The 25,848-nt window shown below is 41.5% G+C and overlaps 1 pseudogene; it reads left to right on the top strand.

Moving 5' to 3' along the window:
* The window catches only part of LOC119885478, a 192,948-nt pseudogene extending 170,380 nt beyond the window's left edge, over positions 1-22,568 (top strand).
* Positions 22,569-25,848: the final 3,280 nt, after the last annotated feature.

Here is a 25,848-nt window from a genome sequence, read left to right as displayed (position 1 = left end):
CACATGACTCACTATGCCATTGTCACATGGCAAAAATATTTATTTCTCGATTGAGTCCTGTGTCCGGTTTGTTGCAGCATTTGATATACCATTGCCTGAGTATATTTTCTCTTTTTCTGCTTCTTTTTACAGAAAGTGTCCCAGTATACTATCATTGTCCAGGCCACCGACATGGAGGGAAACTTGAACTTTGGCTTGTCTAACACAGCCACAGCCCTTATCAGCATAACTGACATCAACGACAATCCTCCAGAACTGACAGTTAGAACGGTGAGTCCTAAACTTTACCATAGAATGTATTGATCTGTGTATGGGACTGTATTAAAATTACTAAAATGAGGGAGGGTGGGGTTCATTCCTGGTTTACTCATTTTGTTTGGTCATAACTACTTATTTAACAAATCTTTATTGAAAATTAGATGTGTATTTCCACTATTTTGTTGTTTGCTGTATATAATATATTATTTTAAGACCTTTGAGGGATGATGATGTAGTTTTCTAAGTCAAGGTGCTAGAATGAAAAATAGGATTCAGCCACCAATTCCCACCCCAATAATTTTTATCGCTATATAAAGAATGTATGTGTATATGTGTAAACAGGCAGTTTCAACTCCGGGCTTGATCTTGCATCTGTGACGTTAACAGTTGCTTATTTAGTCGCTGTGCAACCCCACTGTCCCATAGAACCATTATTACCAAGTATGTGTACGCACAAGGAACTTGCCTCTGTTTTTTTTCACTGCTCTAGATGTACCTACACAGAAATAGACATAACAGCTAAGAACAAGGACAACAAAGCTGACCAAATAAAGATAAAAGAACAGGCAGGACTATTATGTAGACAAGTACGCCACAAAATAGGTGTATATAAATAAAAAGCACAGCACAAAAATAAAATTACTATAATAAAATGTACAAGTGTTCAAGTGTTGTTGTAAGTTTTAAGCAATGTAAGTAGTGCAAAGCGATAAATATTGAAAGAATATACATGGAGTGGATGGATGATTATGTATTATGCTGGATATTGCAGATGAGGGTACATTTTTCTTAGGTAGAACAGGTGTAATGGAAATTTCCCTTTAGTAAGTCTTCTGAAATAAAGAGTTCAATCCAGAAATCTTTTAAGGTTTTTATTCGTTGCAAAGGGTCAGACAGACATACAGAGTGCAAACAGTCTGCAGAATGTCAGGCCAAGAGCCAGTGAAGAAACAGGTGAGTTAGTACTGTAAGGGTCTTACGCAGCTGTCATAGGGAGGAAGGTAGTAGGGACCAACTGCCCTGAGATGAAGGCCTATCAAGGACAGTCCAATGAGGAAACCTTCTAATGAGCTACTTTCCCATGGGAACTTTCACCTAGCTGCAACATAATAAAATTATCAAACACTATACAGTGAAACATAGGCCTACAATAATGCAGCATAAAATGTAAAACAGTTAACACAGTAAAATATAAAATTTCCATCACAACAGGTTATGCAGTCCTTGAAGTGAAATACTGCTCTCAGATATTATTAGAAAATGCATTATCTGGTCCCTGTCAAAGACAACAATCATGCAATAGTAGCTCAACTGAAATATGTTTTCAGAGAACATTGAGATGAGGGGAATGCAGTGTACAAAGATGTAAGATAAGGACAGATAAATAAAGAATATAAAATAACACTGTGAAAGAACAACATATGGAGAGACAGAAAAAGGTACTGTGACTGAAAGTGAGATCGAGATCTGCTTTGGTGTTTGGAGGCGTTCTCCTCCCTCCCTTCCTATCTGTGTTTTCCCTGCCAGCTGGGCCTCTGGTGGCCAACGTTTGTCTGCAGGCATCTGGCCCTGGGCCCTGATACCTCCACATTGGTCTGACAGGAAGCCACGCTACAGCTGGCCCACTTAACTATGGCACTATGTGTGGTTAGGTATGGGGTTGTTTGTTTGTGAGAGTGAGGGTTGCAATATGAAAGGCTATTGATGAGGAAACAGCAACTGAAAGCAGACGCTCTTTCATGCTGGGTGTGAATGCTGTGTATTTTATGCATGCATGCCTTAAAGTTTCTGAATCTTTCCCGATATATAGCTTGTATCTATTCTCAGTCTGGTCTTAGAACAGAATCAAATGCTGACCGCAAACCTGACAGACCTACAGGATTGTAGCTGCTCTTTATGTGAGCGCTTGGATTTCTGAGATTCCAGAGAGAGACAGATGTTGTCTGCAACCGAGCTCAGAGGCAGAGCGCACAGTGTGTCAGCGTCACACACTGTGATCCCTGTCTCCTCGGCGGGGCCGTCGGCAGCGTGCATGCCAGTACAGTTCCAGCCGCATGCTCAGATAAGAGCTCCCCAGCTGTCAGGGGTAGAGCTCACCGAACAAGGCTGCCGCTCCGCTCAGAACCGCTCTGTCCCCGTCTGTGGTGCTGGCTCCATCACCGCTCTTCACTGGGGAGGAGCTGTGGAGCACAGTCCTCCCGCTGGCCAGAAAATGGTAATGCTGTGCTTCAATAGACACACAAAAGCACATGTGCATTGTCCTTGACATGCATTTACATGTTCACACATACTGTGATAAATGTTGTCACTACTTTTCTCTGCAACACTCCTTACTAAATGACTGTAGATTTGCCTGAGCTTGTCCGTTAAAGAGCAGTTGACCATATTTTGGTGTGTGACTCAAAGGTGGTAATGAGGAAAAATGAATGAAAATGTGGCTTTGTTGTACGCCCGGCACTTAGACGCAGACAGCCACACACTCTCACATGAAACATCCACCGCAATAGAATTGTTCTCCACCAGATGCCATTTCCACTGCTTTGTCAATCTCTACTTTTGTTTTGCTTCCCACACAAGCAACTAGACTTGGAGTAGTTCAGTAATTATTTGTGCATGACAGACGTGAGAAGAATTCATTGCTCTCTAGGGGAGGCATAGAGAAAACATAGGAACCCTAATTAAGTGAAATTGCTTGCGGGGGCGTAAACCAACTGATATATAGCATCTAATTTGAAAATAAAAAAAAGCCAAATGTTTTCTTTATATCACCACATGGGCCTGAACGCGCTGTGTTAGTGCTATGTATGTCATTATGTGATAACATAATGACAGTGATACTTGCCACAATCTTTCTAATCAAGTGTATCACACCCGTGCTGAAGTGTACCCAGTGGTGAGGAGCGGGAGAGATGTTGGGAGACTTGTGGGCTTGAAAGCTTGAACTCGTACAGGCTTACAGATCTGAATGAGTGGTGAGTGCTATTTGTGATTCACCTGTAGAGCTGCAGCTTCTAAATACCTGAAAGAACTGGTGTGCCAGAAATTATCGCTATTCACCACTTTCCTTTGCTTTCCACTCCTTGACATTGATTTGTGTTCCAAAAGACTGCTAGAAAAAACAGCCTGATGTGTCTGGATATCATGAAAAATGAGAGTGAGGGTAGACACCTGTTGCCAGTGGCTATATCTTTATTACACCATAGTGAAAACATAGGAGCCGTCTTTAGTGGACTTATGTCAGTCTGATATTTGTAGGAGTCTGTTGTGGCACATTTATTCCTACCTAATGCTGTCATTACCATTTAGCGCTCTGTTCAACACCCCATGAAGAAAAGGAATAGCTTATTTAGTCTTGTTGAGCTGCAGCTCTGCTGTCTACAATGGAACATTCATTTTCATTTCCAGAGTCAGTTTTCATCCAGAAGGTAGTAGATTTCTCCTGCAGGGCAGTGTACCTTGATGCAGATTTATTTCCTAAAATGATTTGGTGCCTGTACAGCACTGAAGCCCCACTAATTTCTCCTGGCTGGACTGCAGCTCAAACGTTTAACGCTAGTCGTTTCAATAGACATTTAAAACATGAAAAGCTGGGGTTTGTTTGGTGCTCATCTTCATACATTGATATGTTGGAGGTTTATAAAATAATTCATAAAAGACCTTGACATAAAGTGTGACATTAACAGATGTGTATGCTTTGAATGGTGAAGTTTATAAAAGCAATTTTCTACCAAGGGTCAACAACTCTTAGTCTAAAGTCTACTCAAGAGCTTTTAAGGAGAATATGTAACTTTTGAAAGAAGAAATAAATAATTAAAAGAAATAATTAAAAGGCCACAACAACCACAGAAACATTCATGATGTCATTATTGTCGCAATTAATAATCTCCTGCTGAGTGATTAACTTTATAAACAGTGCTTGTATAGGCCTGGTTTAGGACTGCATATTAGCTTGAACTAGCAACAGACTGAAATACTAAACCGTAGTCAGTCAGAAGCAGTGGTGCACGTCACTGTACATTTTGAAGTGCATTTAAACAGTGATGAAATTATTTGAATCAGTACAGTGATGTAGGATTTCCCCCTCTATATGTTTTAGCATTCACCAAGTATAATTTGTGGCCACAGCGGCCGCTGTTGCTCAGTCTCTCTTTAGAGCCAAAATAGTCAGACCTTGGTGACAGAAATGTTTTGTTAAAGAATTCATATTAGCTGTTCATTTTCAACATAAAAACTTTGTTCAAGGGGGTTTTTGTTGATCCTGTACATCCTCTTTGCAGGACTTTAGAAAATGTGCCTTCACCAAATGTTGCTGAACAAGCTCACACTGTTTTCTAAGATTTTCTTCTAATGAAGTTCTCCTTGTTGAATGTTTAAATAGGCAAAGCACATAGAATTTGGATATAAAGCCAGAATCTGTAACACTGACAAAATATTTTGTGACTTAACAACTCAAATTATAGTTTAATGATTCTTTTTATTTTTCTCATTTAAATTTTACATTCACTGGCAAAGTAGACTGAGGTCCCGCTGGACAATTACCTACAAATGAATCTTATTTGCCTTGCTCCTTTTTTCCCTCCTTCTTTGTAATTACAAAATCCTTCAGAAACTTGAAGTCTGTCTCTCTAGTGGCTTATCAATGGGTCCACATTGCATTTTAGAGAGAGTGGCCATTTTGGAAGCACCACATACACACAGTCAGCACTATTGTGCATGCCTCTGAGAGAGCATATTTCATTTGGCCGTCTGACAGCGTGGCCCAACAAGCTTGGAAGGTTTGTGGTGGTGTTTGTGCTAAAGCTCGGGGTGAAAATGAAATGGAGTCCGCACACCAGAGACTGAGAGTGCATATTTAATTTGTTCTGTGCTTATCAGCCTGGTTGTACTGCAGGGGATAGGAGAAGAGGAGGCAAGGAGGGAGGGAGGGAAAGAAGAGGAGGAGAGGAATCGGTTAGTTTGGACGCTACTTCAATCCCACGATGATGAAGCCATTAAAGTGAACAGCAGCTGGCAGACACACACCATAAACAAGTTAACGCTTCACAAGAGGAAACAAGGATTATCGTATGACAATGAGAGCTTTTAGTGTGGATGTGTGCATGTGTGTGTGTGTGTGTGTGTGTGTGTGTGTCTACCTTTAAGTGTCCACCCCTCTGTAGCCAGATAAATCCCTATAGAGGAGGACATGTATCCCATTGCGTTGTAAATTCTTCTTCGGGCTCTGCAGCTGTCACCAAGTTTCCTCCAGAGTAAGTTCAGAGGGGAGTTGTTTCAGATTGCAATATAATGAAGATCATTAACCAAAGATTATTCCTACCGCTGCCTTAATTACAGCACTTATCTAATTGCTTATTAAGACCTAGATTTGGTGAATGCACAGAATCTAAATTAAATGGGTAAACACTTAATTGAACAAATCCATTAGTTCAAATAAAGAGTTTCAAATGAGTAGACATGGCATGGAAGAAGGTACAGCATTAACATAATGGAAGATATGATTCTCCATTATCCACATTTAACCAAATATGTCTCCGTCTGTATTTTTTCTTCCTCTCCTATCTTTCAAATTTCACCTCCATTTATTTTACTACCACTTTTAATTCATGTTTAAGTGTAATGAGCATTATTGGCATGACCCTCAACGCAGTTTGTTTTCATAATAACAATTATGTAAAATGCTAAAAGATCGATGATGATGATTAAATCTCAATAAATCAACTTATTAACATTCATTAGCTGACTGCTGGAACAGCATCAGCATAATGTTATCTCTGTCCCCTCGCTTTCATCTCCCCTCCCTCCTCTCTCCTTCACTTTCTCGCTCCCTTCTCTCTGCAGTTTTCAGGGGAGGTGCCAGAGAACAAGGTGAATGTGGTGGTGACCAACCTGACAGTGGTGGACAGGGATCAGCCCCACAGTCCCAACTGGAACGCCGTCTACCGCATCATCAGCGGAGACCCCTCTGGACACTTCACCATCCGCACCAACCCCATCACCAATGAGGGCATGCTGACAGTGGTCAAGGTAAATATTAAGCTGTTCATTCGGCTTCTCTACACACATCCTGGAGTCTGATATTTACCTCTTTCAAAATTAAATTGGACAGTTGTTCTCCATTATTATTCAACCCTGTATCTTGTTTGTTACCACCTGCTCTGAAGTGCCAGCTGTTGATGACTGAGTACTTTGGTCTCACATTGTTTTCACAGAATTATATGTCATCTCTCAAATTGGAACACAGTTAGAACCAATCATGCAATCAGCTACACTCATTTTTCTCCCATCTCTCATCGTTCTGGATGTCTCTCCCCTCTCTCCCACCTCATCGGGTTCTTCTGTAGCCCGTGGATTTTGAGATGAATCGTGCCTTCATGCTGACCGTGGTGGTGTCCAACCAGGCCCACCTGGCCAGCGGCATCCAGTCCTCGCTTCAGTCCACAGCAGGTGTAACCATTTCGGTTCAGGATGTGAACGAACCTCCCATCTTCCCTGTCAACCCCAAGACGATCCGCTTTGAGGAGGGTGTGCCAGCAGGGACCACTCTTACCGTGTTCGCCGCTCAGGACCCCGACCACTTCATCCACCAGATTGTCAGGTACTTTAAAGGACACCAAAATATAGAGGGTCAACAGTAAACTGACACAACAGAAGTACACTTTGGTTGTCCTTGTCAGCATATTTTGACAGGACCACCTGAAAATCTTTTATTATTTTTGCAACTGGGGGAGCAAACAAGAGCTGTGATATGGTGAATATGGTGTTAGCAACAGATGCTTATTTACGCATCCAGCAGACACACAGCAACATTAGCATTCATTGCTGCTGTTTGGTAGCTTGCAGTGAGTTTATCGGGGGTTTTGGTCTAAAAACAGCCCCCTGCTTAATCTGGAAACGAGGATAATGAGAGTAGTGAGACTGAACCAACAATTAAGTTGCAATTGGTTAAACCAAAACAATGAGCTAAAAGAGCGGAGGGCAACAGCAGTTGGACGATTATTCTGTGTGGGTTTGTCATTTGGAGCAACCCCTTTCAGTTACAGTACATGTTATCATTTGATCCATGTTTAATATTCCATGCTTATATTTAGTTGTCTTACACAGTGTCAACACATTTGAACACATTTTTTCTTATTTAGTTTCCAGTTTACTTTATATATTAGAATTTCCTTCTATTATAAATGCATACAATATTCAAGAAAATTAATTACACAGACATACATCATAAAGACTATTTTACAAACACGATAATTTAATAAGAAAATAAGAGAAGTGTCAGTTGTTAGAAGATGCATGTAGCATTAAGAAAATGAAGGATGAATTGTACTGCTGTGTCTTTTTACTTCAAATTGTTTATTTTTTTCTGTATTTATTTTATTCATTTTTTTATTTATTTATTTTGACAAAGTTTTAGTTGCTGTTGGTAACGCCCAGCCATCTCTGCAATCACTGCTCATCCTACCCACTACATTCTGTTTATTTCTAACCAACATCTGCTGGGTAATTTCTTTAGATGAAAATGCAGGTTTATAGATATATTTTTGATTCAGGTTTCATATTACAGTAGCCAGAGGAAGGACTGAAGCTCCTCTGAAGACCAAAGACTACTCGACAGTCGGATATTGTGCAAAATTTACAATATTACAATATTTTGTCAACCCCATGTTTGTGTCTCTCACTATACACGTGAGTGTCACCAGTGCTTACTCGAAGTTTGTGGCTCTTCTGTGACATTCTCAACCGACCGACCTCCCACAGCCCGAGCTCCAGTTACCTCCCTGTTGCCAGGAGACTGGTGTGAAGAGGTCATCCTGTAATGAGTTGGAAACTGTGTGTCTGCCCTCCTTAGATCCTTATCTTCCTCTTCTCTTTCTCCTCATTGATCCCTCCCTCCATCCTTCCAAACTGGGACGGCACACAGCAGGCATTGTACCATCCAGGCATCGACCCTGTGTGATAGAAACTCCCACATGCCCACTAAGGTCCAGCGGCACCGTTCCACTCCATAGCCAGCTCCAATGAGAGAGATTGATTTTTCTTAATGTTAGTGTGACGGCCTCTTCCACTGATGAACCCGGTGGAAATGTTACTGAATTGATAGCGAGGGAGGTAGTGGGTGATGGACTCATATATATATACTGTACAGAAGGGTGAGCAATATCCACATCTCAGGTTTCTTCTCCTAAAATGATGTGTCATGCAAACTAAGTGGGCTGAGCTCTTCTGCCCTCTCTTTTCGCTAATCCCTCCCTCCCTCTTGCTCCTGCTGACCCTGTCACTTTCTTCTCTGTCAATCTGTGGGTCTGTTATTGATGGGACCTCAGAGCTGCTGTCTTCTCCAAAGCAGCTTGCCAGCAGACGCTCAGCACATGCTCAGACAGCCACATCTCTGCTGCCGCTCCTGTTGTTGTATTCCCATTAGGTGACTTCGCTTGAACCATCGCTAAAGGACGCACAGAAGACACAGAAATGCACAACTGTGGACTCACAAACGCACGCGAGCCTGCACACGAGCATCCGCAGAGGATGAGTGAAAGGCCTGTGCATGAGCAATGGATGGGAGAGGAGCCAGCTTGTGTTTTTTTATGTTTTCAATTTTTTCTCTCTTTGGTGGAAAGGAAAGTAAAGATGATGTGAGGTCAGGCCTTTTTGCCAGCTGACTTTACTGTTAGATGTAATCTAAGCGGAAGCAAGAGCTAATTTATGTGTGCGTGTGTGATTCTGTTCATGTCAGTATTAGAATATTAGCCCTGCAGAGTGAGGACATTTTTGTGGTTTAAGGTCACGTTGGTTGGTCATCACTTCTAACCGTCTTAGTCCAGGGCTTTGGTTTTATGATTAAAGGTGTACTCCAGCAATTTGATAATGCATGTCTATGAATCAAAAAAAAGAACGGTTAAAATCGACGCAACATAGGCAGAGATATCCTCACATTTCCACAATGTCCGCGCAGCCTGAATAGCAGAAGTAGCACGTTAGCAGAGCAGAATACAAGCATATCTGTCCCTTCAGAAGTCTCAAGTACAATATGAGGCAAATTCCAAAAAAGCTATATTCTGCAGTGCCCACAATGCAATGTTCTTCATTACAGTATTATTACACCAAATAAGGAACTATTTCATCTTTTATGTTATGTCGGCTGTGCATGAACAAATATATATTCATTTAGACATGTACAGTGTTATAAACAACTGTACTGTACATAATGACGTTGCCTGTGTTTATGGTCAATTATACTATAGAAAGGGCAAACTCCCTGTTAGACCTCTTGTGAAAAAACTCTAAATAGAGAAATCCAAATAGACTTATTTGGAATTTGGAAGAGGTAGTGCTGTCAACACCAATAACAGACAAAGAGGATATAAAATATATTGTATTTAAGCATGTTTTACAGCTGCTCCCTCTGAGAGTGAATTAATGCATCATTTTCTCTAGAGGACTCAGTTCAAAATTCTGTTTATAAGCAACTCTGATAAAATTATGAAAATAATAAGTATCAAAGCTGACAGAACAATAATGTAGAGCAGGTCCACTGAACTGGCAACCCACGGGCCAATCCTGACCCGCCAATTAAGTCAGACCAGCCTGCTGATCAAATAAATGAAATTAATAAAAATTGTAAAAACAAGCGAAATACAGACATTTTCCCATAATAAACCCTTCAAACCAGCAGAGAGATTTGTGAGAGTTTAAGAGAACTGCAGAATACTGAACGGATATGGTGCCTCTTTGTCTGCTGTGGTGTGTGGAGGCACGTTGTATCAAGTGTACATACGTAATGAGAATAATTGCAAGTTAATGTCTGGCCCTGGGCCGTAGCCTGAAAATGTGGCCTCCTGAACAATATTGTTGAATAGCCCTGCTGTAGGTTAAGGGTGTGGCAGTCCTCATATGCATAGTATGACAGTTTGCTCTGCCAGCTGAAAATGAAGAAAGCAGGAGGTGACATCTTGTTGGCACAGGATTGAAGTGCCAGGCATGACACGCAAACACCAGAATCAAAGATGCAGGGCAACATCAAATCCTGACTAATGCTGTTTGACAAGCTCTCTCACCAGAAATTATATTCATTTTAATTTTATTTTGTTCTCTCAAGAAGAAAGATTTGACGGAGGGTGTCTGTCTGTTTGCTAAGCGTGTGTAGAAGTCCAGAAGTGTGCGTCTTTAGCTGGAGGTGGAAAAAGTTTTCTCCATCTCTGGCTAACTAGTGTCAGCCTCCAACGCACTGCTGTAATTAAGCCTCCTTTCACCCTCATCATGTTTTCTACCAACCATGTTTACATTGAGAAGCATGTCTCTAACCCCGTCCTCCTGTCACTGCGGTGACACGCTGACCATCTACCTACCAGTGAGACTTCTCGCTTGTCTGTAATTAACCATCTCTCATTAGATGTGAGAGAGAAGCAATTTTTCCACTCGGCCTGTTGTTTAGACTCGTCATACTTGCTAATGGGATTTATGGACTTTAATTGCACCTGTCTCTTTCCACTGCGTTAATGTCACAACTGGTGACACAGATGACAGTTGCTGTATGGGCTGTGTGGGTACAAAGAGCAGCGAAGTTGTTAAGAGCACTGCTTGGTTGTTCTGCATACGAGTACAGGTTTTCATGGTAATGAGCTGCTGCTATGATAAGCTCGGTGAACATATGTTCCGCTCTCCATGTCTCTGTAATATTTCAAAGGTGCTTGGCTGGTATTGCTTATTATGGTAATGAACATTCAACCTGATAATGGGCACTTTAGATCAACAAATAAAGATTCAGAGCTGCTGGAATTCAAGTAATAGCTGGCTGCAAACGTTAATATGTGGACTATGTTTCTGTATATTTGCATATGTATTTAATAAGGTATCTTGCTTTCTCACTCTCTGTCTGTCTGTCTCTGTGGCTGTGTGTGTGTGTGTGTGTGTGTGTGTGTATGTACAGGTACTCCAAGCTGTCAGACCCAGCTAACTGGCTGAAGATCAACAGGACCAATGGTCAGATCACCACCACGGCCCTGCTGGACCGCGAGTCCATGTATGTCAAAAACAACATGTACGAGGCCACATTCCTGGCATTCGACAATGGTAAGTCTGGTAAGTCAGGATGACTGTGGGTGTCGTGATTATCCGATGAACAGTACGGCATATACAGGACAATAGAGGCCCTTTTTAGCCACATTAGCAGCGTGGCACTAGGGATGGAATGGATGTTGGTCCACCACTTTGGTCCAGACTGAAATATCTTTACAACTTGGATAGATTACCAGGAAATTTGGTACAGACATTTATGGTCCCAAGAGGATGACTTTGGTGATCCCCTGACCTTTGACATTAGTGGTTTGACTGAAAGATCTCAAGAAATATTGTATGGATTGCCATGAAATTTGGTTCCCTTCAGGATGAATTATAATAACTTTGGCGATCCCTTAATCTTCCATCTAGCGCCATCATCAGCTCACAATTCTACCCAGTACTAGTTTATGACCAACGTCATGTATAACTAAAAAGCATCTCCATCAGCCTCACTGGTAAGTTGTGCTCAGTACTAACTAGCAAATATTAGCATTCTAACATTTTCTAACATTTTTTTGTCGTTGTGAAAAACTTTCTTCAGCTATGTTTCAATCATCAATCATCATCAGAAGAATGAAAAGGAAGCTGTTATAGGTTTTCATCGTCATTCATCATCAGGAGGAAAGTACTGTAGCACAGGCGGGGGATGAACAGTTGTCATAACAGCCCAACTTAATCGAGTAACACATTTTTCTAGCATATTTCACACTAGTCAGGCACCGATCATCTAAAACTATGCTCACATTATGAAACATAATGTAGCTATTATATTATATATTGGATCTGTACCTTCAGACATGGTCTCGTTCTGTGAATTGCTTCTCTTGACATAACAGTGCAGGGTTACTGCAGAGAACATGTGACTGAAAACAGTCTGTAAGCTGTTTCATTCACTTCAGCACACCCCACCTCACCCACTGGCTGTGGCTCAGGAGGTTCCACTAATCAAACGGTCGGTGGTTATATCCCTGGCTCCTCCAGTCTACATGTCGAAGTGTCCTTGGACAAGATACTGAACCCTGTTTCTGATGAGCATGCCACTGCCATCAGTGTATGTATGTAGGTATACTGTATATAAATATGCACTGACCTTCATACCCCTGGAAAAATCAGAATAATATATGTCTTGAAGGTCTTGAGTATCAGCCTCAGGTGCTGCAACAATGAACGCAGCTAAAGAACTAAAGTAGTACAAATAGAGGTGCTTACTCTCTGTGTAAGTAGGAGGGACCCAGGTGTTTTTACTCTAGTGAGAAATGAGGCATTGGTTGCCCCGAAGCACACCAACTTAAGCTCAAAGTGTTGACTGCCTATTGATTTCAGAGCCCAGTGTCAACAAGGGGATATATTCTACTTTGATTGAAATTCTCTTTACTTATTCTACTCAAGCGAAGCGTAAGAAGCAACAAAGCACCCAGCCAATCATAACCGACAAGACGGTCGATGGGCCTTGGGGCCTGGGGCAACAGACCTTTACATAGTTGATGCACCAAGTTACTGTCTGATAGAGGAAAAAAGTTGAAATACAACACTGATGAGCTACTGGGGTAAACTCTATCTATGCTGCACTGCATCAGGAATTTTGTTCAGCATGCTGACAGTCTGTGTACTGGGGGTTGTCAACTGAATATCAAGGCCACTATATATCACTGCGGTCTGTTTGTTCAACAGAGCAGTGGACATACTTTCTACATCTGAAGTTTGAGGTTGTAATGTTATGATGTAAGTGTCACTGAAGAATGTTAATGATTGTCTGTAGTGAAAGAAATATTCCTTTACCCAAGTAAAAGTAGTAATATTACAATAGCAATACTTATTTACAAGTCTTAATTAAATTTTTTTAAAGTAAATGTGCAGAAGTATTATCAGCAAACAAAAGTGAGTATCAAGTCAAAGCACTCTTCCTGCAGAATGACTTAAGGTGGTATATATTTAATGCATATTACTGCCAAATTATTACTGGTTACTGTTATTGAGGATGAAAAGGAATTATTGATAATCTACATTTTGTTATTGTTGTACAAGATTGAATGAATGATTCTGAGCAAATTTTAAACACATGCCACCGCAGTAAGTTATTAAAGTTTGTGATCTACACTGGTAACAAGGTTTGTCAGATGTAATCCATAACAGTGGAACACAGTGTATGATTTTAGATTTGATTTTGAATACATTTGCTATATTGTGAAATATATAATGTCATAAATATAAATAAATATCATGACATCAAGTTCCCAACATTTCTGATGATCTAACTGGTTGAGGTGAAGCTAATTGCTTAAATATTTCTGTGTAGTAAATCATCCTATATTGAAATGAGATTTTTGTGTACAATCTGAAAGTAAAAAGTACAATATTTCCTTCTAAAATGTGGTAGAGTAGAAGTATAATGTAGCTTAAAATGGGAATATTCAAGTAAAGTGCAAGTACCTCAAACTTGCGCTTAAGTACACTACTTAAGTAAATTTACACTGGTGATTATAATAAATTTCTGATCACATAATACTCAAATTGTGTGCTGTGCCTTTGAAGCACACTGGAGTCTTTTGATCATTTTTACTCTGCCCATATGTTTATGTCAGTGATTTGCACAACATCCCAGTGAACCCAAACGCTTTAAAATGAGAGATTATCATTTATGAATCTTTCTTTTGCTGATTTGTTCTGCATAATGTGGCCACACTTCTGCCAGTGCTTGAATGACTTTGAGCCCTTGAAAACTTCACACCTTGAGTATTTCACTATGACATTAAATACTGATGACTAAACAAGCAGCTATCATAGTTAGATTTTGGAAGAAAACATCCTTCTTTATTATTAATTATAAGAGCTTAGCACTGGAAAACTGAGCTAATCTGCTTCATTGGGACTTTTTGGGTGTGGTTTGATCAGATTTGGTTGACAGTTGGCATGGCAACAGAAATAAACAACCCCCATAACTGTCACATTGTTCAGATTCAGTTGTTACTGAATCCTGATTAGTGCATGGGGAAAATGAGCCTCACCCACCTCAAACCAGTGAGATGAGCACAGACAAAACAGCAGACTATCTCAAACTTTGGCAGATCTTATGTGGACACCATCGCTCAAAGTAACAAGCTAATTGAGAAAATGTGTTTTTTAAAGAGACATTCTTGTTAATTTTTAGTCCAAGAGTTAAAAATTTAACCTCACAGTAGAGTTCAAGCTCATTGCAAATGTTTTCACTGTTTTCATGTTTCACTGAGCCGCAAAGCTTCAAGTTCACTTTGCTTTTTTCAAAGCTAGCAGTGTACTTCAAAAACAATGAGGCGCTTATTCCCAGCACCATGTTGTACAGCACGAAGGGCAACAGAAACAGTGTGGCAGAAAAACATTTCTCAGTCAGTTTAAGTGCTGGTCAGTTACTGTGTCTGCTGTAATCAAAGCACATTAGAGGATTTGCTGTTAATGCATAAAACATCAAAAAGATGTCTCCCAACCTGATGGTTCTGTTCTGCTCTGACAGTGGTGAGAAACCCTGAATAAGTTATGATGAGCTTGTGTTGCTGAAAGTAGTGAAGGGTTAGTCTTTGAGTCGTTTCCCAGTGGGCTTTGCAGAGTGCAGATTACAACAATCTTTGTGTGAGCGTTGTCCCCTCCAATGCGAGTCTCGCTCGAGTCTTTGCGGAAAGCAGCCAGTTCTAAACACAAGGACTAAAACATTTATGTGTCCTTTCATTTGTTCTGGCTGTTTTGTTTCGGTGCTCCAGCACAAATGTGTACAGTATTATCCCTCCACTTACAGTCCCTCAGTAAACAAAACCTTTTTCTTCCTGATTGTTCCTTTGCTTGTGCAGTACGCCTCATTTTCTCACTTCCACACATGGATCAGCTACAAGAATGTAATTGAAATGGAGGGATTGTTTTGCAGTCTTCTGTAGCTTTCTCATCACACTTGGCTTTTTTTTTTTTTGCTCCATCTCCAATCATTTCATCTTTACTCCTCTGCCTCGCTATGTTACTTTCTCACCATCTCCTCCTTTGATCTCTCTGCCTCCTCTCTTTCCTCTCGCCTCCCCTCAGGCTCGCCTCAAGCCAGCGGGACAGGAACCCTCCAGATCTACCTGATTGACGTGAACGACAATGCGCCGGTGCTGATACCCCGGGAGGCCCAGGTGTGCGAGCGTGCGCGCCCCAACTCCAGGATCAACATCACAGCCTCTGACGCTGACGCCGACCCCAACGTGGGGCCCTTTGTCTTCGAGCTGCCTTCTTTTCCCGCCAGCGTTCGCCGCAACTGGACTATTTCAAGACTCAGCGGTAAATAAATGCTGTAAAGCTACGATTCATATTGCAAATACTTTACCCACCCTTGTGATATTTAGGAGGTATGTGGGAATGATATATGACCATTCTGCATCCCCAGCCGAATTAAACCATAAACTTAACAGATGGGATGCAAAACCCCTCTGCAGAGTAACTGGTGACATCAATCAGGGGACCAGGGATTGCTGTAAGCTGTGAGAGAAGTCCAAGTTTAACAAAATGTCTCACAAAGCTCACAGTGAGAGACGCGGGTGCCATCCAGTGTTGACGTACGATCTATCGTTTGTGACAAATGAGACCCATTCATCTCTCTGTCCCCCGAGCAGCCGATCTGTCACCTCATCCACCCAGATGGATGTATCACAGCAGTTGTCTTGAGGACAAATCTGATCGCATACCTGGATTCTTCTCCCACTGAGGCTCTTGTCTTAGCTTGACTGAGTGATAGATGCTCAAGGTTATATGTTCTGTTGTTTTCTTATATCTTTAATGCCTCCTCGCATACATACATGTCAGAATGATTGCTGTGCAGTTTGTTTGGTTGCAGCTTTTATTTGGTATGTCATTCACTTGTACCTACGCACATGATGACATGATATTCTGCAGTGTACAACAAAATGTAATTTCTCTAACAATCTTATTTTCCCCTTTGTCTTCTTCTTCTTCTCTACCTTCATGTATTTTTCCCTCCTACAACTCCCCCTAATGTTTCCCCACCTTTCTACTGTTTTCTCTCCATCATCAACACTATCTCACTCCCACTCTCCAGGTGACTATGCTCAGCTGAGGCTAAGGATTCCTTACCTGGAGGCGAGTGTGTACGAGATCCCCATCATCGTGTCAGATTCGGGGAACCCTCCTCTGTCCAATCGCTCTGTGATCAGAGTCAAAGTTTGTCCCTGTGACGACAACGGGGACTGCAGCGCCACAGGGGCTGTGGCAGCTGCCGGCCTTGGCACCGGAGCCATCATCGCTATACTTATCTGCATCATCATACTGCTCAGTGAGTACCACACAGTAGAAGGATCAAACCTACACACTGTGCAAATGACTAATGTAAATGTAAATATAAGACTGCTGAACCAATTGTTACACCAACACCTTTTCTCTATGACAGCTGTTCATAAACCGGGCCTTTGACTACTACTAACGTTTCTGTTTTTCATAGGTATGGTTTTGCTCTTTGTGGTGTGGATGAAGCGCAGAGAGAAGGAGCGGCAGGCAAAGCCCCTGCTGATAGATCCCGAGGACGATGTCAGGGACAACATCCTAAAGTATGATGAGGAGGAGGAGGAGAGGAGGATCAGGTATCATTTGAAGTTCATAAATACATAATAATAACAAAAGTCATAAAAAGCAAATAACCAGCTGTGGCATCTTTGAGAAATGTTATTTGTTGTAACACAAACTCTCATTTTTGGTCAAAGATGGCATTTACTGTCTCTTACGGAAGGTCAGGAATTTTTATAGAATATTAATAGACTAAATTAAATGACTTTATTAAACCCCTTAAGGTAGTTTGATCAATACAAGTCAAACTAATACAAATTCCAAGAGGACAGTAGATGTAGCCTGCCTAGCCACAAAAAATAATAATAATATCGATCAATAAATTGATTTTCTTGATTAATCAATTAATAGTTTTGTCTATGAAATGTCAGAAAATAGCAATCCAGGTAATGAATTCCAATTGTTTGTTTTATTCAACCATCAGTCTAATACCACAGAACATTCAGTTTACTATAATATATGACATCAAATCCTCTTGTTTGAGAAGCTGGAACCAGCGAATTTTTGGCATTTTTCGCTTGAAAAAAAGTCAACAAGTCAACTGTTAAACTGAAGTACAGTTTGAACACACCCCTGGTTCTTTCCTCCAAAACATTTTGTAATGAGTCAGGAGTCAAACCAATTATCAAGCCAGTCTTTACCATACATGTGTTAGTCTTGGCAATCATTGGCAGTAATGCTAACTAAATAAAACAAGGCACTCACCAGAAAATTTGACTGGAGACAGTTTAAAGCTTTCTGCTAATATCTAAGGACCTATTAGTATAAAATGATACTGAAAGTGAAAGAACACAGAAAATGAGTCCATCTACCAAAATTGTAAAATTTGTGAATAAGACTGGGAAGATTGGGAAAGGCCGTAGATTGAGTCTGTAGAGAACAAAATATACTCTTCTAGAAGTGAGAGAAAAATGTTTTCAGGGTGCAATCTGCCCTCTTCCTTACGAACAAATGCTGGAGCAGAAAATGCTCCTGGGCTTGAAAAATCTATCTTTCCATATAACACCAGCCACTTTTTTCTGCCCAGAAATTGTTATATAAGTTATACAAGTGCGACACACCAATTCTTCTTATGTAACACTATGTTACGGGGTGTGGTGTGTGGACAGAGAGGGCCCAAATGCAGCGTTCAGGGGGAAGGAGGTTTATTGGGGGAAAAAGGGTGAGAGGGACTGGAGTGGAGGGAGAGTAGGACGTCGGGGAAGTACTGGCACGGGGAACCAAGGAGAACGAGGGCCAGGGAGCCGGGGAACACGGGCCAAGGAAGCGAGGAGAGGCAGGGGAACAGGGAGGACGCCGAGAGGGCGGTCCGAAGGGGAGTGGGCCAGTGGATGAGCCCAGCCGAGCGGAGGACGAAGGTGAGTGTACCTGGGAGGGAAACAAACAGAGAGACAAGGTTAGGGGAGACAAAGACAAGGCACAGGGTAAGTTTGAAAAAACAAGAAACGAGGAAGCCTGAACACAGGAGTGGCACCAGGTATGGAGCAACGACGATCAAGCAAGGATGGTGTGGAGAACCGGGGTTGAAATACAGGCTGGGATGAGGTTGATTACTGGCAGGTGTGGCAGGCTGACGAGGTGGATGATGGGTTGCAGGTGCAGGTAGTTGGCTGGGCTCAGGAGCAGAGGGAGAGAGAGCACACGGGGAGAAAACACAGAGAGGCGGGCAGAGAACAGGAAACCAAGGGAAAAAGCAGAAAAACTGATAAAAAGTAGAAAAAACCAGGACCCTCACCGTCAGCCGGGCTGCCACCACAACACACTATTTTCTAAATAAACGATAACCTTCAATAATGTTAAGCTGCAAAGGCTTTGATTAATTCATAAATGTATTATTAATTATACCATTTTTGATACTTGCTATTTTACAACACCCTCACACACCGGATATCTAACATGCAAATACACGTTAGAATCAGATGGCTGCAGTGTAAATAGCCATATTGTCACTCTTAGGCACCTGCATGAGGATTTAGTGGGTACAATTATTTATCAGCTGCAGCAGTTAAGGGAAGTCAACAGTCTGCTCTATTTACAACACATAGTTAAACATTTTAAATAGATTTTTAACCTAAGCTGATTTGTATGAACCACAGACTATTTACGTACCGTTTTGTTTAGAAATCAGCAGTGAATATAGATTGAACAGCAAGCACCTAGTGCAGTTAGAATAATTAACACATAAATATAACAGTTAGAATAATTAACACATAAATATAAGCAGTAAGAGTGTTGTGTGTAAGTGTGAGAGAGAGTTGTCAAAGATGTCACCTGCATGATCAGCAACTATGCTTTGAGAGGAATGTGACAGTAAAATGTGCGGCTCATATTTCATATGAAAAAGAGTAGCGTGAGTTGTTTTATATAATTTTAAACACCAACATTGATAATATCAGTAATGTTTGATGAATGTTTACTTGTTCTTGCAAGCTCTTTTAGTATCTTTTTTATCATTTCAGACTTCCCCTAACATTCTTGTTTCTAACATTACTGTGAATTATGGGTAATTCCCTCAAGCAAAAGGGCTCAAAAGTCCATTTGAAACCACAGATCTGTTGCACATATTTCTCTGCAGGTCAGTCCTGAGCCCTCGCAGACTCAACATGAATGCACATCAAAGCCTGTGAGTCTGTGAGGGTGGACAACGAAACCACAGGATATGTACCAACTTGTAAACTGAGCACAATTCAAAACTCAATGCATGCACTGTAGTTAGAGAATCAGCAGAATATAAGGAGGTTATTAATTTGGGGTTTGATTGTTAAAAAAAAAAATTGTAAAAAAACACATTGTTCAATGAAAGTAAATCTGAAAAAATAAATAGATTAGTAAATTACGAATAAAAGCAGAAGAAGTTGAGGCACCAGTTAGCTCAACTGGTATAGCACACATACCCATGAACAAGGCTGAGTTTTTATGGCAGTGACCTGGGTTTTAATCCAGCCCACGGCCCTGTGCTGCTTGTCATCCCCTCTCTCCTGCATTTCATGTCTCTGTTCAGCTGTCTTATCCAAAATAAAGGCAAAAAGCCCCCCCCCAAAAAAAATTATATATACTGTATATGTATAGGAAATGAACATTAGGATGTCTCTCAACATTTTCTCTACGGACTTCATCCAGGACTATGACCTTAGCCAGCTGCAGCAGCCCGAGTCTTTAGACCACATCATCAATAAGCCAGCTGGGGTGCGCAGGGTGGATGAGAGACCAGTGATTGCTGAGTCCCAGTACCCTGTCAGACCCAGTCTGCCCCACCCTGGAGATATAGGAGACTTCATTAATGATGTAAGTTGAAGAGTGAGGAAATATTTTGTGGTGTTGTGTTGATTTCATGTTCCTATTTATAAGCTGGGTGTTCACAGACTTTAATGTTACCTGACTGATGTGACTCACACAAAGGCTTACACTACATGAGATCTGAACCTTTTTTTGGGAGGGATTGTTACGTTTTTCAAAACAAATTGCAGACTTTTTTCACTCCAGAATTGTATTCCTGCCAGCAGAGATGCTGTGAGAAATATTTGGCCCCTGTACACAGCTCAATGTCTGGCTCTAAAACGGCATTCAGACCGTGATGGAACATTAAAACCTTAATTGGTGCGTAAGCAAATTGGTTTATTAGGTTTATTGGAACTTCTACAGTCTGGCCACCTAAACCTGTGCTCCATTACATTGTTGCTGAACAACAATGATTGGCCTAAATCCAGTTTTGATATGTCGGTCTAACCACACAGAACAGGAAAGACTATAACTGTAGAGTGTGGGTTGCAGATCTGTCATCTGTCAATCTTTATGTCTCCAGGGTCTGAGGGCAGCAGACAATGACCCCACAGCTCCTCCCTACGACTCCCTGCTGGTGTTCGACTACGAGGGCAGCGGTTCAACCGCCGGCTCCGTCAGCTCGCTCAACTCCACCAGCTCAGGGGACCAGGACTACGACTACCTCAACGACTGGGGCCCTCGCTTCAAGAAGCTGGCCGACCTCTACGGAGGAGGGGACGATGACTGAGAGCGGAGCGGCAGGCTGGGTGGGGCTACAGCAGGGTTTGGGAGAGGCGTGATCGGTTGGGTGGAAGCTCCTAGAAACCACATTCAGGGGCCAAGAACATGACGCAGTCTCCATGGCAGACATGCGCTGCGTTAGCTTGCTCACAGCGACCGAGCCCGCAAAAACATGAATTCCACTGCTACGCAACTGTATTCTGGCTTTATATTTTTTCGTGGCGCGTTTGTAGTGTGATGTTTTTTTTTTTTCCTTCTTCTTTTTGTTGTTCTCTCACCACGCTGGACCTGGAGCTCTCTGGGGATGAATCAAGGCGGTCGTGAGAGACACAAGTAGTGAATTTGTGCTTTGATTGATTGTTAAAAGGACACCATCTCTTGCTTTAGTTTCACACTGAAGAGAATGTTCTTGGGAAGGCGCTCTCTGACTCTCTCTTTCACTCTGTCAACTTGAATTTCCTTAGAACAGAAGCACTGTCATTTTATAAAGTGCCTTTTGTGGTGTGTTTTTGTATCAGACTCCTGCTATCTCAGGATCGGTTGCCATTCGTGCAGTACAGTGGAGGCGCATTCTCTCGTCGCCCCCTGTGCTCCTCAAACCAGCCCTGCCTGTCCCTCTCCTCTCCCCTTCACAGTGGTGCAGATAAACAACCCCAGCAGCCAGTCCCAGGAGGGAAGGACACAACCAGGGCAGACTATCGGATATCATAACCCAATGAATTATGGGCCTAAAAGAAGCCAACAAGAGTTGTTGTGGTAAAGACAACCCTCTTCTCCAAGGACCTGCTCTCACAAGCATCACCTGTTGACCCACTGACAGTGTGTGAGACCATTTTTATACATGTGGGGGTTTTCTAATGTAGTGGAGAATGCCTGCCTTTCCTCTATGGACTCATGAGTTTAGGAGCCTTTATGTTGAGAAGCTTGCCTGCCCTGTATGGTTTTGTGTTGCTTTCTCCACAGTGTAAACCTTATGTAGGCATGATCTGATTAGTCAGACAATGTAAGAAAGTGGAACTTGAAATGACTTGGAACAAAGGCATCTGAGAATTTTTTTTTTTTGTCGCCTTGAACATTCCCGTTTTTTATAGGCCAACAAAACTATTAAAGTGCATGATTTTTTTTTTCAAAATGTTTTACTTAAAGCACTTGTTACTATGTGGTGAGAATGTGAAAATAGTCAGAAGAAACTATATGAATATACTCTGTATAAAGACACTGAGAAAATAAAAATACTGTAAGATACCTATTTTTGAAGTATTGATGACATAAAAGTTGCTGCTCTTTCTCCAGCTCTTCACTGGGCTTAGGGGATTTTTGGCCCGTTCATTTTTAATATATGGATATTTTTGTTTCTTTGTCTTCTGTTGAAGCATAGTTCCATTTTTAAGATGCCTGCTTATACATGGTTTGCTAGTTTTTTTTCTTTTGAGATTGTTTTCTAAAATGCTTTGTTATACTCCTTTTATATGTGAAAACACAGCCTTCCCCTTTCAACCTGTATTGTCACTGACGGACGTGTTCCTCCTGTTGGCCTCTGGCCTCAGGACAGAGAAAAGTTCATTGGCCATGCCTGCTGATAGTTGTTCTATTATTCCGTGTCCTGGAATTCTTTTCTTCATTCATCTAGATACTGGATGTGTGCTTCAGAAAATAAACAAGACATGTTTTGAAAATGTGCCATCTTTTTTGAATATTCCCTACGTGCATCATCTTCCGGAGTATGCTGAACTGTGTGACATGGCCAGATGGTTCAGTGCTGGTCATTTCATGTCACTCAAAGCTTTAAATTATAACAGGACTCTTGTCTTTAAAATCATTATTTGTTACAGCTTTAGCTATACTAGCCCAGACTTAAAGCCACTATGTGTTGGATTTTAACATTTCCCATGTTTGCGCACCCCCTGTGCTAGTATTAAAGAAGATAATATGGCAGACAGCAATGCATGCCTCTAGCCCCCACCCACCCCCATTGACTGAACAGCCAAGACTGATGATGAATGAGCTGAAAGCAGCTCAGGGACTGCATCAGTTTTCAGGATTGTCTCATTTTTCTACAAACACACACACAGAGTCATTTGATGTGTATGCTATAATCACATACAGATTCTACACATAGTGGCTTTAAATTGACTGCTTTCCCACCTTTACTTGTTCATGAAATGACTGGTTTGTATTTGCACTGAATGATTGCACCTTCTTTATTTTTTACTGTGGACCAATGTATTTTAAAGTGTTAGAGTCATGAAGCAAAACAGACTCCCTTTGGAGTTACGCAGTTAATCTCTGACCCAATTGTTTGGATATGGATTAATTTTCTAATAAAACACTCGCTATTTGTACTTTTATTGCATCTCAGAAGAAAGAGACGTAGAGCAGTGTATGGGGTCAGGAAGTATATTTGTGTCCATTCCTGTGATTTCAATTAGTCAGCTGAAGTGCCAAAAAGCCCACTGGGGACTTAAAGGGATTTAATCCTCTCCGGCTGTGTGTCTATCAATTAGCCACGCCATTAATCCCCACGGCGTAATCTCATTAGATAGAGCTCCTTTAATGAGACACCCAGAGAGAAAGCAGAGAGGCAGTGCAGTAAGAGAGAGGGAGAAAAATGAGGTGGTGGCAAAATCCAGGTAGGCCGTGTGGAGAGGTGATTAGTAAGATGGAAGCCAGGGTTGGAGGGGGCGAGGGAAGTGAAATCCAAGCACAGTAGGGACAATGGATAACATTTAGAAAATGGTTTGTAAAAAAGGTTAAATATGAGGTAGTGAAATAGAGGGATACTTATTGGGTTGTCCACTATGGCCGGAAATTAGAGGAGTGGGCAATGGAGAGGTACAGAAGACAGGTACAGGTGAGCAGAGCTGGTGGAGCATAGTGGACTAGTTACCAGTGCTTTTTCCTCATCTACAGTGAAGTATCCCATCCCTGTAATAAGAACACTCAGTAATAAACCCAAGTTCATCTTTAGTACAATGCTGAACTCTGTTATGGACCCATCAGAATTCTGGACCCATGTTAATAAGGGAGCCTTCAGAGGTGGGCGCCACTGCTCTCAAATAATGATCAAGTTGGTAAAAGGGCATCTTGGTCATAGCAGATACGGAGATTTACTTCAGGGAAGGTTTCTTTGATGGGCTTAGCTGAGGTTTCCCTGTGGCCAATAGGCAGAGTGATAGAAGAAAGCACACTCAAGTTGCCCCCTTGATAAATGGCATATATAGACTGAGAGATTTGCTGCTGGCTTGCAGCCAGTGCTTTGTGTGTTGTAAATAAAGATCTCCTCTTCAAACATGTCCAAGACTGCCTCTTTTCATTTCCTCTCCATATAGCTATTGAGTCTCTTGGGCCAGTGCTGGGGGGGGGGGGGGGGGGGTTCTGATGCCGGCTGCGTGATCAACTGCTCCTAGTTAAAGTGTTAATGTTGCTATTCAGTAAAGGTACTGCCCAGGACGGGCTGGCTCTGCTGGCTGCTTTTCTGCTGACACCACTCTGAGCCTCCTGCTATTTCAGGACTCAGTCTAAAATGAGATCAAAGCAGCAGAATAAATGTGATGTTCCTGCTGCAAGTGGGGGAGAGAATATCTACTGTTTAACGACCAGCCATTTATGATATGGGTGGCTGGTCCCGTGGAGATGCTATTAGACTGGGTGTTCATATAAGTCAAGGCTGAAACACTGTCTGTGCACCGACAAACAGCACTTGAAAAGCCCCCGGTTCACCACGTGTCAGTTAGTCACACATAAATTGGTTAATTGCTCATTTGAAACACTAGGACTTGTCATAGTACGAAACGTACAGGTATAATTAATAACATTAACAATGTCTCTACTGTTAAATCGAATTGAGCAATCATTTATTTTATCATTAACACCTTGGATTTCCTGCTGTGACGTCAAAATGTCTTCCAAGAAAAATACCTACTGTATATATAGTGAGGTGCGTCCAGCATTATTACCTAATCTCATGGGCCACATGTCAAAAGCTATTCCTATGAGCTTTATTGTATAAATTGTCATGACATTTTGTACAGGGGGTCATGGACCCCAGAGGATGAATCCTACTGACATGAGGGATCCCCTGACTTTTCCTCTAACACCACCACAAGGTTGACTTTAATGTTAATGGGGTGATTTTTGGTTATCCCTATAGTTCTCATCTAGCACCGCCATCAGGTCAAATTTTCTTGTATGCTAATTTGTTATTTGTCCAGTACTTTGATTTATAACTAAATACCTGCAAAACAAATGACATTGACGAAATGTCTTTGTACTTTGGGTTTATTGCTAACTAGCAATTGTTAGCATACTAACACACTTAACTAAGATGGTGAACATGGTACACATTACACTTGCATATCATGAGCATGTTAGCATTGTCACTGTAAGCGTATTTCCATGCTGATGTTAGCACTTAGCTCGAAGCACAGCTGTGCTGATTTTGACCATTCATTTTTTAACATGTCTCTTGTGAGTTAATTAACACTGTGAATGTTCAAACAACTGGCCAAGCACACTTGTCATATCCAGCAACACTTATAATATAATCACAGAGAAGGACCCATCATGGATTGCCCTTGTGTTCATGTTGACATCCTCAACACAAGTACGTGAAATCTGAGCATCTCTGTAGAGACCGACTTCTCTGTGATTACATGCTAGAGTACAGTGGGATATTCGAGCTGTGTCCTCGAGCAGAGCGGCTCCTCTAATCAACTGCATGTAATTCTTCACCTTAGCCACAGTTTAAGTGCCTTCCCTGGGACACTGGCTACATCTCTAAATGGTATGGAGATGATTCCTTAGCAGCCAAGTCAGTCTGGTGTTCTTTAGGGTACAATCAAGCTTCCATTCCCATCTTCCCCTCCATTTCCCTCTGTCAGCATCACTTCAGGAAGACAGAGCAACGCTTACCATGAATAATGCATGTATAGCAGTCATTAGTATAAATAAATAATT

The sequence above is a fragment of the Micropterus salmoides genome, unplaced genomic scaffold (assembly GCF_014851395.1).
Source record: "Micropterus salmoides isolate LMB-PRFRI ecotype aquatic unplaced genomic scaffold, ASM1485139v1 Ms_hic_scaffold_4, whole genome shotgun sequence".
Lineage (NCBI taxonomy): Eukaryota > Metazoa > Chordata > Actinopteri > Centrarchiformes > Centrarchidae > Micropterus > Micropterus salmoides.
This window is presented reverse-complemented; position numbering and strand designations above follow the sequence as displayed.